Source organism: Castanea sativa, chromosome 3 (genome assembly GCF_040712315.1).
Source record: "Castanea sativa cultivar Marrone di Chiusa Pesio chromosome 3, ASM4071231v1".
Taxonomy (NCBI): Eukaryota; Viridiplantae; Streptophyta; class Magnoliopsida; order Fagales; family Fagaceae; genus Castanea; species Castanea sativa.
The window spans coordinates 2,370,957-2,384,465 of record NC_134015.1 but is presented as its reverse complement, the minus strand read 5'-3'; the positions used below and the strand labels follow the sequence as shown (position 1 = coordinate 2,384,465).

At 30.1% G+C, this 13,509-nt stretch overlaps 3 long non-coding RNA genes across 3 annotated transcripts in view; all 3 read right to left on the bottom strand.

The window, feature by feature from the left end:
* Window positions 1-13,509, bottom strand: part of LOC142627920 (uncharacterized) — a 74,302-nt gene that overhangs the window by 35,845 nt on the left and 24,948 nt on the right. The window lies entirely within an intron of this gene.
* Window positions 7,438-9,069, bottom strand: LOC142627918 (uncharacterized). The gene is made up of 3 exons (XR_012842961.1): window positions 8,857-9,069; window positions 8,683-8,757; window positions 7,438-8,355 (listed from the first exon to the last, which is right to left on the bottom strand). It is a non-coding gene; the product is annotated as an uncharacterized LOC142627918 (long non-coding RNA).
* On the bottom strand, window positions 9,242-13,407 carry LOC142627919 (uncharacterized). The gene is made up of 5 exons (XR_012842962.1): window positions 13,236-13,407; window positions 11,392-11,533; window positions 10,131-10,292; window positions 9,466-9,595; window positions 9,242-9,379 (listed from the first exon to the last, which is right to left on the bottom strand). It is a non-coding gene; the product is annotated as an uncharacterized LOC142627919 (long non-coding RNA).

Sequence of the window (13,509 nt, the reverse complement as noted above, 5' to 3'; positions counted from 1 at the left end):
AAAAGAACTATTATCCGTGCTTCAAGAGTACCTAAGAATTAAAAAAGTAGCAGAATTTAAGAAGTACATATAATAAAGGAATTTGATTGAAAAGAAATTTCTCTAGCGTGGTTTTGGAGTTAAATAAAATCAATATATAATTTTACTAGTAGAGTCTATAGACTATATAATGCTTATGTATGGAAATTAGCCTAAATTGTTATCGGCTAGACTGTTGTTGTTTTATGTAAAAATGTTGTGTGAGTGAGGGGGTGCGGTGAGAGCATTTATTAGGCGGATAAATTGTAATTTACCCTATTTTAAATTTGAATTTATTAAAAAATATATAAATCTCAATCTTGTAACAAATTATATTAAATTTTAGCAATTTAATCTTAAATTTGTTTCACATATATTAATGAATCCAAACTCATTTCAAACTCAACTTTTTATTTATTTTATTTTTCATAAAAAGAGATAACTTATCGAATTGTTAAGTTCTAAAATACTACTAGTTCACATTCAAATCTTAGAGTGACTATATTTAAGAGTAATATGTATTAATCTATACATATTTGTTGAAGATTCTATAATTATGTAGGCAAAATACTAATTACTATCTTAAATATTTATAATCCACTTAATAATACAAAATTTACAAAAGAAAAAAAAAAGTTAAAAAAAATTACCTAGTACTTGATTTCTAGAAAGTAAAGTACCATACAAAAAAGAAAAGGAAAAAAAAAAAAGGATAAAGATAACCTCAAGTGAGTAAAATATCAAATTTCAAACCACAGGTAGTCATCTTAAATTTTGACTAAATCACAAGTGGGTAAATTATATTGTAATTTACCCTAATTTAGATTTGAATATATTAAAAAATATATAAATCTCAATCTCTTTCCAAATTATATTAACTAGCATGTAACTCATGCTACCGCACGGGAATGGATATAATTTAATAAAACAATAGAAATAAATATATTGCATTTTATTATCTAAGTGATACTATTGGTTTTATTTTATTTTATTTATTAATCATGATTTTAGTCATGTTTAAAAGACTTCGTTTATTCATGTTTAATAAAACTTAGCATTATGTAATTTTTTAACAAATATTTTTATCATACAAAATTCTAATGAAAGAATGCTACATAGACATATATATTCAATGTTGATTCATACACAGTACATATAGCTATGATTAAGTTGCTTTATCACAAACCATTTTTAGCAAAATATTTTAATCAATTAAATGTGAGCGTGCATCTCATAACAATATATAACAATAGAATAACGTGAATCTCATAAAAAAATTTAATCAATTAAAAATCATTAAAATTATGAGCATAAAACGTAAAGAGAAGCAAATAGGATAAGTACTAATTCCTTATAAGAAAACTTATAGTAAGCTGAGAAAACTACACAAATAATCTTTGATATTTGAAGAATAATGAGATTACAACTTCCTTTCAAAATTGGGTAGAGACTCATGCTGATAACATGTTATGAAAAAGAAAAGAAATATGCAACATCAATGATAGTAAAACAAAACAATTTTATAATCAAACAATAAAAATTATTGACAAAAAAGAAAGAAAGAAAGTATAGGCAAATGAAAGAAAATAAACATACAACATCAATCATAGGAAAACCACAAAATTATATAATTAAACAATTAAAAATTTACACAAAAAGGAGCGACAATATAGGTAGATGAAAGAAAGCAATAATCAAACCTTTGGAATGATTGGAATTCGTTTTGCAGAGCATAAACCAGGACCATGAAAATTGTAAAGACAAGTACAATCGGAATATCTAGAGAATCTCTTCTTATATAAGATACAAAAATACCCAAAAACATGCATTATTGATACCAAGAGATTCTTTTGAAATTCCATAGCATTGATTGAAGAAAAAGAGAGTTGTATATTAAGGAGCTTGAATCGGTGTGGAAAAGGGAGGTAAACCTGAAAATACGTGGGTGTGAAAAAGAAAGGTGAACCTGATATGTGAGAGTGGAAAAGGGAGGTGAACCTGAAAATACATGGGTGTGGAAAAAAAAACACATCGGAATTACAACAGATGAAGGAAAATCAGACTCCAATTTCATATTTACATTGACACGTGACACATTGTAGATTAGAATTCCAATTTAGAATTGCAATTGTAGTTTCTCTCTGCTTCACTTATTTTATATATATATATATATGTATGTATGTATGTATGTATGTATAGAATTTAGCAATTTAATCTCAAATTTGTTTCACATATATTTTTATTAATGAATCCAAACTCATTTCAAACTCAACTTTTTTTTTCTTAAAAAGAGATAACTTATCGAACTGTTAAGTTCTAAAATACTACTAGTTCACATTTAAATCTTAGAGTGACTATATTTAAGAGTAATATGTATTAATCTATAAATATTTGTTGAAGATTCTATAATAATGTAGGAAAAACACTAATTACTATCTTAAATATTTATAATCCACTTAATAATACAAAATTTACAAAAAAAAAAAACTAAAAAAAAAAAATTTACCCTATGCTTGATTACTTGAAAGTAAAGTACTATATATAAAAAAAGATAAGGATAACACCAGGTAGGTAAAGTGTCAAATTTAAATCACAGATAGACAACTTAAATTTCGATCAAACCACAGGTAGGTAAATTGTAATTTATCCTATTTTAAAATTTGAATTTTTTAAAAAAATTTTAAATCTCAATCTCGTTCCAAATTATATTAAATTTTAGAAATTTAATCTCCAATTTTTTTCACATATATTTATTAATGAATCCAAACTCATTTCAAACTTAACTATTTATTTATTTTATTTTATTTTTTAAAAAAAGAGATAACGTATCGAATTGTTAAGTTCTAAAATACTATTAGATCACATTTAAATCTTAGAGTGACTATTTTAAGAGTAATATGTATTAATCTATAAATATTTGTTGAAGATTCTATAATTATGTATGCAAAATACTAATTATTATCTAAAATATTTATAATCTACATAATAATACAAAATTTACAAAAGAAAAAAAAGTGAAAAAAAATTTACCTATTACTTAATTTATTGAAAGTAACGTACTATACCAAAAAAAAAAAAAAAAGAAGATAAATATGACCTTAAGTTGAGTAAAGGGTCAAATTTCAAACCACATGTAGGTAACTTAAATTTCGACTAAACAACAAGTAGGTAAATTGTAATTTACCCTATTTTAAATTTGAATTTATTAAAAATATATATAAATCTCAATCTTGTTCCAAATTATATTAAATTTTATCAATTTAATCTCAATTTTGTTTCAGATATATTAGTGAATCCAAATTCATTTCAAACTCAACTTTTTTATTTATTTTATTTTTCTTAAAAGAGAACTTATCCAACTGTTTAGTTCTAAAATACTATTAGATCACATTCAAATCTTAGAATGACTATATTTAAGAGTAATATTAATTAATCTATAAATATTTCTTCAAGATTCTATAATTATGTAGGCTAAATACTAATTACTATCTTAAAAATTTATAATCCACTTAATAATATAAAATTTACAAAAGAAAGAAAATTGAAAAAAAAATCTACCCTATACTTGATTTCTTGAATAAAAAGTACCATACAAAAAGAAAAAAAAAAAAAAGAAAAGAAAAAAAAAAAAAGATAACGATAACATCAGGTAGGGAAAGTGTCAAATTTCAAACTACAGATAGACAACTTAAATTTTGACCAAACCATAGGTAAATAAATTACAATTTACATTATTTTAAATTTGAATTTATTAAAAAATATATAAATCTCAATCTCATTCCAAATTATATTAAATTTTAGCAGTTTAATCTCAAATTTGTTTTACATATACTTATTAATGAATCCAAACTCATTTCAAACTCAACTTTTTATTTTATTTTATTTTTCTTAAAGAGAGATAACTTATCGAATTGTTAAGTTCTAAAATACTATTAGATCATATTCAAATCTTAGAGTGACTATATTTAAGAGTAATATGTGTTAATCTATAAATATTTGTTGAAGATTCAATAATTATGTACGCAAAATACAAATTACTATTTTAAATATTTATAATCCATTTAATAATACAAAATTTACAAAAGAAAAAAAAGTGAAAAAAAAAAAATTTACCTAGTACTTGATTTCTTGAAAGTAAAGTACCATACGAAAAGAAAGAAAAAAATAAAATAAAGATAACCTCAAGTAAGTAAAGTGTCAAATTTCAAACCACAGATAGACAACTTAAATTTCAAGCAAACCAGAGGTGGGTAAATTGTAATTTACCCTATTTTAAATTTGAATTTATTAAAAAAAATATATATAAATCTCAATCTCATTCCAAATTATATTAAAAAGAAAATTATATTTTAGATCCTATAATTTAGAAATGTAACAAGTTAAATACTATTGTTTCAAAAATAACAATTTAAACTTTAAGCATTTGAAAAGCTAACAAATTAAACCTTCAATCCATATTAAACTAAAACACAATTTCATTCCACTTAAATGAGTTAAGGTTAATTTGTGGCTTTCTTGAAACTTCAAGATTTAATTTGTTACATTTGAAACTTTCATGTCTAATTTGTTACACCCTTAAATCATACGGTTTCAAATAAAATTTCTCTTACTTTTGGAACCAAAATAAAAGGAATTTTTTCAGTGTCCTAGCTTTCGACTCTTTTTTAACTCAATTGTCTTTGTAATTTTCCTCATCCTAACTTCCAAAGGTCACTTGTTAACATTTTTGGCCCAATTGCAGGGCCCATTAAGTGCATTGGCTGGACTCAATCATTGAGTTGATTATTTTGTAAAGATGTTGGACTCAATTTCAATTCTTCAACTCCTCAAGAATTGTTGAACCTTAAATTTTTTTTTTTGGGCCACAATTAGTGGTTTTGCTGTCTACGATGAGAACCACACATATACCTTGTAGTCAAGTTTCTAAATGGCCCTACTTGAAGGTCCGATATAGATTTCTTGTACATTGGTCTCATAGGTGATAATAGGACTCCTTAAAACAACCAGGACTCCACAGTATATTACTAAGGGTCTGTTCGGTTGGAGGGGTGGAAAAGTAGTAGGATGGAAAAGTGAGAGAATAAAAAATATTTAGTTTTCCCTCTTGTGTGTCCGGTTGGAGGAGTGGAAAAATAGGAGGGTGGAAAATGTAATTTATATAAATTGACTATTATACCCTTGTTACATAATATGTAAGAAATAGATTTATTTGTACTCAGTACATAATATAAAATGTTCAGGTAATGTTAAAAAAAAAAAAAAAGAACGTTTAGTAACGTTGAAGAAGAAAAAAAAAACGTTCAGTAACGTTGAAAAAAAAAAAAAAAAGAGTAGAAGCATCAAGTGGGATGGGGGCTTTTTAGTAAAAGCCCCCATCCCAAAGTTTTCTCCCACAGTTTTCCTCCCAATTTGGGAGGAAAATATTTGTGGGCCCGGGAGGAAAATTTTCCTTCCAGTTTTCCATCCCTCCTTTGTTTTCTCTCCAAACGAACAGTGAAAAATGTCTATTTTCCTCTCATTGTTTTCCATCCTCTCTATTTTCACTCCAAACGGACGGGGCCTAAGTAATAATTTGTTCCCGATAAACTCGGAGATAAACACTGAAACAATAAACAAAAAATTTCGGCACAGCAAATAGAAATTCTAGTCTTTTGTTAAGAATTTGGTTTGCAAGAAGGAAGGTTAAAATAGTCTATGGACTGGGTTTGGGGGCAGGTTTCTTATTCCCTTGCCAACACTTAGCAGGCTATCATACATGCTCACTAAACACACTGCAACTTAAATAACAAAAAATGTAAACTTTAGTATGAATGCATAAAATAATACATACAAGTTAGTCTAAAAGAAACACAAAATAAATGAAAGAGATTGTTAATACCTTTTTTGATAAATCAGTAACTTTCATTAAACAAATCAAGAAGAACACAAAAAAAAAAAAAAAAACAAAACAAAACAAAAACAAAAACAATGCAAAAACAAGAGCATCCATCCTAAAACAGGTAAAATGCTAGAGTAAAAACAGAGCTACTGGAGCTGCTACTAAAACCAACGAGGACAAATTTTAGATGTGAATTTTGAAAATCTAAGCCTTAATATGTGAATTTTGATTTTTTTTTTTTTGTTGAGAAATTGAAACTTGAAATTTTAAGAGTTAAATTGTATATTTTTTATGTTTTTAACACGTATGTCAAATTTCATACTAATTGAATGTTATTTACTATTCGATCCATAAATTTATTTTTTATGCTTAATTTAGACTACAAAAACTTGAAATTTAAACATTGATTAATAACATAGCTATTAATTTTTTATCTCAAGTGGAATATAATAAGAACATGCAATCCAACAGTTATATTTTCAAAATTCCTATCTATTAAAAAGAAATAAGAGGAGTTTAAAGGTTTATCTCCAAACCTACTCCAACCTCAAATGAAATAAGCTAACAGAAGCCTCAATATGAGGAATTCGGACAAGAATGAAGCAGGGTTCAAATCTCAATACAGCAAAGTTTTAACAAAACTATATATATATATATATATATATATATATATATATATATATATATAGGTGCCGTGAAAGCATTTATCATGTGAGTGACAGATTTCAATTGCAATCAAATCGCCAAATATAAGTTTAGGTAAGTAAAAATATTCACTAACAATGTCGTGAGTAATTGTAATATAAATTTAGGTACATAAAAATATTCACTAACAATGTGGCGAGTAATTGTTTTTATTTTTATTTTTTGATAGATGTGGCAAGTAATTGTTGATAGGTAAAGAAGTGATTTTAATGATAACTTTTTTTTTTTTTGAGAACCATTTCAATGATAAATTCATTTATAAAAAATGTGAAAAATTACTTTATCTGTAGTTTACCTAATCACTAATGGTTAACCTGTTTTGATTGGATTTGAAGCAAGATAGTCAACACAGTACTAGAAGACGTTTTAATTTGGTAAGGAATACGAAATATTTTGACACCAACTAATTTTGGATGAGTTATTGTGGGATCTAGCTAATAAAAATTTGTATAAATTGATGGGGGATTAAAAATATTACCGAAATGACAAGTGGAACTCAAAAAGGTAACTTTGTTAGCTCCATACCTTATAAAGCTAGTAAAAATTATGAGATAAATAAATAAAAATGACATGAAACTATTTCTTAACACTACTCTATACATGGTGATTTAGCACCCTACCCTATACTAGTAGCAGTACTTAAGCATCATTTCAACTTGATAACTATTGGTACACAAATATTCTCACTGAATGAAGAATATGCCTTGGTCTTTGACAATGAACCCAAAAACATGCCAATGCATAAAATGGGATTATTTTCATGGAAGAAAATATCCCTCCTATGAATATGTTACACAACTACATACTCTCGTAGACAATTCACTTATCAAGTGAAAATATGCCAATTGAAAAGAATTATATACTTAATTCATCAAGAAGTCCAAAAAAGACAAAAACTATGCCAACAAGAAAAGTAATAATTGGATAATGAGTTTGATTTGCTTTTGCAAACAATATTTCAGAAACATCACCAGCCGGTCTTTTTTGGTTCTTAGGTAAATAAACAAATATCATTTCCACAAAAGAAATGCATCAAACAACTCATAAAACCCCTATTGCTCAATGACATGCTCTAAACATTCTGAGTGTCGAGATTTGACCCTTTACCTTAACAAGAAGACTGACCCTGAAGGCCTTTAATCATTCTCAAAATCAACTTGTCACGATTACAGCTTATTATTTAACACCAATCACCATAATCATCATCTACTCATGCTAACTTCTTTGGATGTCAGGTAACTGGTCTAAGAGTACTTGTGTGAATTCTGCCATAAGCTTTCCAGCAAAATGGATTCATATGTTTCTTTCCTTGGGCAGGAAAGCTATGCCACTCTCAAAAGTGTCAACATTTCTGCATGGCTTTGAATCACTGCAAGCAATGTTCATCGGTGGGCTTTTTATGTCAAAAGTACCATATATGTATGAAAGTATGATCGGGGAACTTTTCAGTGAGGCAGTGGTATTGGTTTTTATAATTGGGTTTCGAACCATGTCCAATTGTCCATGTACCAAAAACGCAAAGTACAGTAGTATGATTGGCGAACTTTTTACCGAGGAGGTAGCATTGGTTCAAATAATTGGGTTTTGAACAAAGTCCATGTGAATGTTTTGGAATGCTACTTGGATACAAAACCTGAGCCACCTAGCCATGTTTTGATCTGAACAACATTAGTAGAGTGTTTGATGATTGAGTCCCTCACTGTGTGAAGTTCGGAATACAAGCTCGAGATTTATCTGCACCAAGACTGCCAATGCTGCACAGGTAGAAGGATCAGTCAGAAAAAGTGACTAGTCGATTTTCCGCCACTTAATTAAGCAAAAGCAGATTAAAATTTGTGCAAATTGAAACCTTTGTCTAGGCTTTTGTAACCTCTGACTTTTACTACGACAAAGAAAGACAAACAATGAAGTTTTCTAATACACTACATTCTATTAGACAACTAGAAGTGAATATAAGCTCAAGTGTGACCCCTGAGTGTTGTATGGCAGTAAGTTTTGTAGGTTGACTTTTTTACAGCTTGTAATTTGGATGCAGACTATATTTTCAACTAGGAAATTTTAGTATCAAGCAGTGAATGTACCACAAATTTGGCTGCATGTAACATTACTTATGTCCACATTGTGAGAATTGTTTCCAATTGACATACAATCGTCACCTGCATAAAAGGGATATGCCCAAACAATACGAACTTTTATTATAGTAAAAACATAGGGAAGACAAGAACTAGAAATTGAGAGCTTGCGGAATAATATACCAGTGGATATGAATGAATTGTATATTTTCACATTATTTTTCTCCTCCAAGTGAATTCTGCTCATGTTGGGACTATCATCAGGTCATTATTTGCTATGCCATTCCAAATGGACATTTTGACTGATCAATCCAAAATGAAACTTGGGGCTGGTCATAAAAGTCCACTTAATTTCAAATTGGAACTAGAAGCGAAAATCATGTCCTGCATTAGTTAAAAACTTCAATGAAAGAATTTCAACAGAGCTTAACTTCCAAAAAATAATCTGTAGTTACTTTTGTTTGTCTTAAAAATCCTCTATATTTATACTATTAATATAGGATGTCAACATTGATGAGGTAATATTAGAAATTAAAATGCCTTACTTATCAGGCCTGCCAAGAAGATTCCACCATTTCTCTCCTCTGCCATATACAAGACCAGCCCCTAGTAATGACATTCCCCTTGATACTACTGAAGACCAGCCACTCTTGCTTACTAGTTTTTGGTGATGCTGCATCAAGTCCATCTGGTGCCATAAGAGTCACTGCAATCTTCTTATTATCAGGCCCCGAAGCGAGTTTTTCATCATTAAAACAATCAACAGGCTTAAAGAAAAAAAAAAAATCTCACCTTATAGCCATACTGATAACACAACCTGAAAGATGAGATGGGATTCAAAAGGCCCTTTGATAATTGTACACTCTACCCCGTAGGAATATTTAGGAGGGACAAGAAGCATTGCAGGCTGTATTCTTGAATGCTTTGGAGTCATCAATAACACCATCCCCAACAGCAGCAATGCAAAGTACATTGAAAACAATATTGGTAATAGTAGAAGTACCTCTTTTACTTGAGGTTAAAGCCACATGGGGAAGGGAACATGGTTTTGATTTTCTAAATAATGCATGCAAATGCTACTGTCATGTGGGCCTAGGAAATTTTCCCTAAATGAAAGGAACTAAGATAGCTAAAATGATAATGAAAAACACAATATTAATTACCCTAGAGGAATTCATGCTTTAGCATGGCCTTAACTGAGCATGCCTTTTCATTATAAGAATATGGATTTGAAGATATTTGGCTACATATATAACAAATTTTCTTTTAACAGAGTGGGGTCTACACACAGTACATTGAAGTACAAGCCAATTACCTTAATTTGACTATACTACAAAGGAAGATGGCATTTTGTTTCAATCTTTTTAAACCAAAACTTGGACTTTTTGATAGCTTTTTGTCTCAAATCTCAATAATTAGTTAAGAGGTATGTATAGATGATGTAGGTGAAGCAGTACCTGTATAGATTTCTTGTACTCCTTAAACAATCAGAACTCCATGCAAAAGGGATACCATGTAGTAGCTTAGACCAATAAACCAAAAATCGGTATTACCCTTTGAGAATAGTAAATGCATGTAACATTCCTTATATCCACATTGTATTCCAATAAAATCATCACCTGTATCAAATGTTTAAACCCAAACAGTAGGACATTTTTAGAATAGGAAATACATAGGGAAGACAAGAACCAGGATTTGAGAGCTTGTGGAATAATATGCTAGTGGATATGAATGAATTGTATATTTTCACATTATTTCTCTCCTCCAAGTGAATTCCATCAATGTTGTGATATCACAGAAGCTTGAAGAAAGCACACACGATGCTCTCTTGAGGAAACAAAAACTAAACTATTAGCTTTTGGTAGTAAACCTAAAATCCACAAGTGGATTCCCTAAATCCACAAGAAGATAAACTAGAATCTACCAGAGAAAGAATTTGACAAAAAGTCTATGTTTATTGATAATAGTCTAAACTTCTTTTGACGGCTACAAAACATATAAATACTAAGAAAAACGTCTAAAACCCTAATTTGCATTAATTATGTGATTAGGTGACAAAATACTAAAATTTACCAAAAATGGAAAATTTGAGTTTAATGCAGAATCATAAACTACTAACCATAAGGGTCGTCCCATAACAAGTGGGACCTTATTCTGACTTTTGAGCAAAAAGTTATTAAGGAAACAAAAATTACTATAAACGGCAAAATGTAGTTTTCGGGGCCTAAATGAAGGAATTCGCCATATTCAGGGTTACCTCATGGCAAAGTAACAAATATTGCTTAAAATGTCATTTTGCTTCAGCCTGCCAAATTTCATGCTATTCTGATTGTGAGGCCCATGATTTCTACTACTGCCTTTTTGCCTTGCGTGATGATTTCAGGTGCGCATGAGAGTCCAGAACGACCATAGCAGTCTATTCTACATCATGTTAGGACTATCAACAAGTTCTAAATGGACATTCTGAAAATGACCGAATCCAAAATGAAACCTGGGGCTGATCTTAACTCAACTCCCCTTACTTTCAAACCAGAACTAGAAGCAAAACTTATGGCATAAGTTAAAAACTTCAATGGAAGAACTTCTACAGAGTTTTAACTTCCAAATTAAATTTCTAGCTACTTTTGTTTACATCTTAAAGCATCATCAAGATTTATTCCATTAATATAGGATGTCAACATTAATGAGGTATGATTAGAAATAAATATAAAGGCTCACTTTGTCATGCCTGCCATGAATATTCTACCATTTCTCTCATCTGCCATTTATAAGACCAACCCTGTGCAATAACATCCCCTGATACTTATGAAGATTAGACTCTCTTGCATGCTAGTTTTTGCCGACCATGCTTCAAATCCATCTGGTGCGACAAGAATTCCATCAATCTTCTAATTATCAAGTGAAAAAGCGAGTTTTTTTAATCTCAAAACAACCAATAGGCTTAAAGAAAAAAAAATCTTAGCTTATAGGTATACTAATAACACAACCAGAAGGATTTTCAATAATGCATGGATTCAAGTGCCTTAGCTTAGTACGCCTTTTCATTGATTTAGATCTTGTTCCCCTTTTCACAAGTATGATTTGAAGGCATTTGGCTAAATATGGAACAATGTAAACTTTAGCATGTACGAATAAAATAATACATACAAGTTAGTTTAAAAGAAACACAAAATAAATGAAAGAGATTGCGAATAACATTTTTGATGAATCAGTAACTTTCATTAAAAAAATCAAGAAGAATACAAAAACCCATGCAACAACAAGAGCATCCAGCCTAAAACAAGTGAAATGCTACAGTAAAAACAGAGCAGCTGCTAAAAACACAAATGAAATAAGATAACAGAAGCTTCAATATGCAGATTGCAGAGAAGGAAACAACACCATCTGAGTGACAGTGAGTGAGGCTCAGTGCCTAAATGAAGCAGGGTTCAAATCTCAATACGGAACCTCAATACAAAGTTGGCTTTTAGCGTGCACACACACACACACACATATATATATATATAAACTGAAACTCACCGATTTAGAGAGAAATCAAGAGCAAAATTAGTTTAAGTGTTTGGAGATTGAAGAATGTTTGAGTGGGTAAGAGTATTTATAGATATAGAGACGTATGAGCATGATTGGTGGATTTCAGTTGAGAATCAAATTTGTTCTAACGATCTTTTGCGTTAAGAGCGCTCTGTGGTTGAGAGCTTTTGCGTGAAGGAAAACTGAGCAACAGAGGAGCCCATGTGCATGGCAGAGTCATAGTGATTCAGTTGGAGCCCACCGAGTCTGACTGAGGGAGAGCTACATCATGGATGGAAGGGACGAAGACAGACATGCATGTGCTTTGAACACCGCTTTACACGTTGGGATGGAGAAAGAGGCCAGTATATATTTTACTGTACACTTTCACTTGCACTTTGCCACAACTGTGTTGTATATTAGACTCTGAGTTGCAGAGACAAAATGGCAGGTTCATGTGGCGATGCAATGCTACACAATAAATTTTACAATTTTTTAGCACTCAGCAGGATATAATTGATGGCAACATCATTTTCATCTAGAATCATCATTATCATCACTTTATGACATTCAAATTACTGACCAAACACCTCAACATGTGTGAAACTTGTTGTCAAATTGTTTGTGTAGTTAGACTTTCTCTTATTTGGTTTGGTCAAAGTTTTCGCTTCAATTATGGTTGCATGGATGGAAGGGTTCCCCTCCTTAAGCAAAAACCAGTTGGGATGGACAAAGTAGAGGAAATTGTGACATTGGAAATTAGAATTGGTTTAGTCAAAAGGGAAAGTCTTGGTACACACTCGTTATTTCAAATTCTGCACACATTTTATTTGAAAATCGTGTTTTGAAAACATGATTTTAGTTCAAATTGTGAAATAATGTTTTCAAAATCACAATTTTTGTCAAATATTCCTAGGGTATTGTTCCTAGACTGAAGGAGAGCAAGACATTCCTAAGGTATTATTAGGTTGAAAAAAAAATGATTGACCATGGAACAAAATCAAATGCAGCAATAAATGAAAAATAAAAAGAAATAGAAAGGAGAGAGTTACCTATGCAAGAAGCAACATTTATGTGCCTAGATCAAGACTGGTCCTATCTTCTCCTCTCCACTTCTTATGGTGTCCTTTTCAAAATAGCAAGTATTTATCAAATTGTGCCCTCTACCCTTGGTCGTTACATCTCACTCTTCCTCATCTTCATTGATAAGAAACACATCACTAAGACAAGAAATCTGTGTGCATCCAGAATCAAATTTGAAAGGTGAAACATCAAAGCCTAAAGATTAAGGATAGAAGGTTGCATAAGTTGTAGATTGTCAAGTAC